Consider the following 5,066-nt stretch of genomic DNA (forward strand, 5'->3'; position numbering starts at 1 on the left):
TCAGTGACTGGGATACTGCTAATCCAAGTCTGGTTCATCAATGAAGAAAATCAAGGTTACTGAAGAGGAGGAGAAGAGAGAGAGAGAGAGAGGGGGGAGGGAGAGGGAGAGGAGAGAGAGAGAGAGAGCGAGCGAGAGAGAGAGGGGGGAGGGAGAGGGAGAGGAGAGAGAGAGCGGGCGGGAGGGAGAGGAGAGGAGAGGAGAGAGAGAAGAGAGAGACCAGGATCCACCCTGCCTTCCATCTGACTGACCAGGACCCGTTTTATTTAATTACGTTATCATTTTTTTTTTATCACTGAAAACTACAGTACCAGTCAAATGTTTGGACACACCTACTCATTAAAGGGTTTTTCTTTATTTGTACTATATTCTACATTGTAGAATAATAGTGAAGACATCAAAACTGTGAAATAACACATATGGAATCATGTAGTAACCAAAAAAGTGTTAAACAAATCTAAATATATTTTATATTTGAGATTCTTCAAATAGCCACCCTTTGCACACTCTTAGCATTCTCTCAACCAGCTTCATGAGTCACTTGGAATGCATTTAAATTAACAGGTGTGCCTTCTTAAAAGTGAATTTGTGGAATTTCTTTCCTTCTTAATGCGTTTGAGCCAATCAGTTGTGTTGTGACAAGTTAGGGGTGGTATACGGAAGATAGCCCTATTTGGTAAAAGACCAAGTCCATATTATGGCAAGAACAGCTCAAATAAGCAAAGAGAAACGATAGTCCATCATTACTTTAAGACATGAAGGTCAGTCAATCCAGAAAACTTCGAGAACTTTGCTGCAAAGAAACCACTACTAAAGGACACCAATAAGAAGAAGAGACTTGCTTGGGCAATCGAACCCACAACCCTGGCGTTGCAAGCGCCATACTCTACCAACTGAGCCACACGGGACCACAGTACAACTCAAACGATGACCTATGGACCCCAGGCAGACATCCTCTCACCATAGAATTAGGAATTAGAATACTGATGATGTAATAGCACCTCTATGCTGTCCACACTATCTACATCAGGGGTGTCAAGCGTCCGGCCCGCGGGCGGTTCAGGCCCGTAAACGGGTTTAATCCGGCCCGCAAGATGATTTTGTAAAGTATAAAAATTAGCTGCAATTTTTCAATTAAATAAACTGCTGTTTCAATTGCGTCCACTGGATGGTGCAATAGCAATTGTGTTAAGCAAGCAAACTGTTTATACTGGGGCAGAGCAAGTAGGTCAAGCAAGTGCAGCCAGTCCGGATGAGCTACTTTGTTTTGCCCGCGATATTTATTACGGCTTCTACTTTTAACATTATGTGCTTTGGCACCCTCATTGCCCCAATATGTCTCTGTCAAAAAAGAGAAAAGTGGACGCAGAGTGCAGTGTTCCAAGAAAAATGGTAATCCTATTTATTCACGGAATTGAATGGGAAAGCTGTATGTTTGGTGTGTTCACAGCATGTTGCAGTGCTGAAAGAATATAACCTTCGTCGCCACTGTGAGTCTTCATGCCGACAAATATGACAACTTTCAAGGACAGCGGAGAAGAGAGAAGGTGAATGAACTGTTGGCGGGTCTGAAGAAACAGCAGTCTGTGTTTACTCACAGCCGAGACATCAGTTGAAAGCTACCTACCTCATTGCTAATGAAATCGCAGTGGCTTCAAAACCATTTAGTGAGGGTGAATTTGTAAAAAAATGCATGATGAAGGCAGCGGAGATTGTGTGCCCTGAAAAGCGTCAGGCTTTTGTAAATATCAGCCTGACAAGAAACACAGTTGCAGACAGGATTTCCGATCTTTCAGTGGATTTGGACAGCCAGTTGAAGCAAAAAGTAAAGTCATTTATTGCGTTTTCGGTTGCAATTGATGAAAGCACGGACATTACAGATGTTGCACAACTGGCCATTTTCATCCGCGGAGTTGATGACACATTGACCGTCGCCGAGAAGTTCGTGGAGTTGGTGCCGATGACAGATACAACGACAGCAGCTGATATTTTCACCACACTCGTCGGCGCGCTGGACAGGGTCGGAGTGGACTGGTCCCGCGCTGTCAGCCTGGCTACAGATGGTGCGCCCTCAATGATCGGGAAAAAAGCAGGCGTTGTGACAAAGTTCAGAGATAAAGTGCAATCTGCAAATGGAGGATGTGATTTTTTGACTTTTCACTGTATTTTGCACCAGGAGGTATTGTGTTGCAAGTCATTAAAGATGGATAACGTCATGAAGGTGGTCATCCAAACTGTTAATTTCATCCGATCCAGAAGCCTGAATCACCGTCAGTTTGACAGCCTTCTCAGAGAGAAAGACCACATCTATGGCCTGCCATACCACACTGAGGTAAGATGGTTAAGCCGAGGTGCTGTGCTGAGGCGTTTCTTTGATTTACGAGAAGAAATTGAACAGTTCATGGAAGAAAAGGGCAAACCAGTGTTAGAATTTCATTCCGCAGAATGGATGCAGGACCTTGCATTTATGGTGGATGTTACAGAGCACCTGAATAACTTGAACAAACAGCTGCAAGGGCGCAACAAAGTTGTCACGCAGTATTATGACAGCATACGTTCTTTCAAGTTGAAGCTGTCATTGTGGGAGACGCAACTTGCCGGTGGTGATGCAGCTCACTTCCCCTGTCTGAAAAATGTGTGCGCGACCCAACATGTGGCAGACATGAAGCGGTTCAAAGATAAAATAACGGGACTGTTACGGGAGTTTGAGCAACGCTTTCAGATTTTTGGTGAACTGGAGAAAGACTTCAACGTTTTTTGCTCGCCATTCACCGTGAATCCCTCTGATCTGCCCGTCAGCATCCAACTTGAAATAATAGACTTGCAGTGTGACTCGGATTTGAAGGGCAAATTTGCCGCAGCTGGCTTGGACACATTTTATCAGAATCTCTTGCCAGGTTACCCCAACTTGACAGCCCTCGCTGCAAAACTGTTGTGCATGTTTGCAACCACATATCTTTGTGAGCAAGTTTTCTCTGTAATGAACATAAATAAAACAAAGCTGCGCTCAAGGCTCACGCACAAGCACTTGAATCACATCCTGAAGTTGGCTGCCACTCAGGATGTGACGCCTGATATTGATGCACTGGTGAAAGCTAAAAGATGCCAGGTATCAGGAGTCAAATAACCTATGCAACCCCACTTAAAGTGCTGCATGAGACACCCTGATATAGTTCTGTGATCTGTGATATACTTCTGTGAATCACTGAGGCATTGTGTGTTTGTGTGTTCTTTGTCCTCAGAACTTTCAAATAACTTGAGGTGTTTTATGATTAATAGTGATGTTGTGCTTTTGGACATACTGTCCTCAGGCTCCAGCTTTATGTTTATGTTTTTATGTTGATGTGCTATTGTTTTTAATCGATTTTATTTTATTTGGGGGGGGGTGATGCGAATCTCTCCAGCCTCAGTTGCGGTACCAGCCGCGTTTGACTTCAACTGACTTATTGGTCTATAAAAACGTATTTAATTACATGTTTTTACAACTCATGAAAACTCTAAACAGAAGATGGCGTGATAGCAAGCGGGAACGGAGGAATGCAGCGGAATACATGAAGGAGAAGGCATGGGATATTTACAGTGTCAGGCATTACTGACCGTTGATTACTGATTAAACTAGTGAACCTTTAACCGTGTAGTTGGCCATTCACTTAGTGTGCCTCCCAAATAGCACCCTATTTCATATTTAGTGCACTACTTGTAACCAGAGCGCTGTATACCCTGGTCAACAGTAGTGTACTACTTAGAGAATAGGGCGCCATTTGGGACGTAAGCCTTAGTTATTGGCTCAGCTCTCATGCGATGATGGCGAAAAACAAGATGATTTGTGAACCCAGCCAACCCACACGGTGTGAAGCAATCGACAGTCCGAGGTTTTCGTCAAAACGTACAAAAAAAAATAAACATTTCCCCAAAACAAATACAAGCCATTCGGCCACATTTTATCATAAATATGCGCTCGTGTAATTTCTGATACTCACAGAGGGAGGTTTTCAATCCATTTCAGCAACCACAAGACTCAAACCATTGAACTGGCAGACAGACAGAAACGGATTGGATCAATCTGTGAGACGGTGTAAGGGGTAGCTGAATACTGTTTCCTAAATGGCACCCTGTTCCCTATGTAGTGCACTACATTTGACCAGAGCCCTATGGAAATAGGATGCCATTTGAGAGGCAGGCGAGGTCTCCTGGTAACAGTTACTGCAGCACTAACGAAGCTGTAATTTGTAAGAGACGCACAGCCTCGCCTCGCCTCGCCTGCCGGCCGCAGGGCACACTCCTCACTTTCACCTGCATCTCCCTCTCTCCCCGTCTTCCTCTGTCCCTTCTCCCTCCCTCTTCCCCTTTCACCTGCATCTTGAGTGAGGAGTCAGGCGCAGGAGGGTAAATCACAGAATAAACGGTTTATTCCCTAACAAAGCGGTACGCAGCAAAGCGTCAAACACTCCAGCGCGGAAAATACGGCGCACTGGAAAACAACAAGGCACATGGGTGAAAATATCCTGACGATACTAAATACACAGAGCTCCACCGAGCTAGAATAACCTCCACGATAAACAATCAAAGACAAGGGGGCAGAGGGAACACTTATACAGGTACCGATGAGGGGATATGAACCAGGTGTGTGTAATAACAAGACAAAACAAATGGAATGATGAGATGAGGAGCGGCAGTGGTTAGAAGGCCGGTGACGACGAACGCCGAAGCCTTTCTCGAACCAGGAGAGGTAATGTGAGCCTATTTAAAACCCTTCTTCCTCCCTCAAAACAACAGATAATGTGGTTTTAGGCTGGGGTTTCTGTATAAGCACTTTGTGACATCTGCTAATGCAAAAAGGGCTTTGATTGATTGATCTTAAAACAGATCATGTAAACCCATTTAAAACCCACTTCTTTCTCTCTTATGTCATGTGCCTTGTCCTGCATGTAGGTCTGCATGTCTAATGACACCATATTCCCTATGGATTTACATTTATTTACATTTTTTAAAAGTCATTTAGCAGAAGCTTTTATCCAGAGCGACTTACAGTTAGTGAGTGCAGACATTTTTCATCCTGTCCTGCA

This window comes from Coregonus clupeaformis, unplaced genomic scaffold (genome assembly GCF_020615455.1).
Source record: "Coregonus clupeaformis isolate EN_2021a unplaced genomic scaffold, ASM2061545v1 scaf1158, whole genome shotgun sequence".
Taxonomy (NCBI): Eukaryota; Metazoa; Chordata; class Actinopteri; order Salmoniformes; family Salmonidae; genus Coregonus; species Coregonus clupeaformis.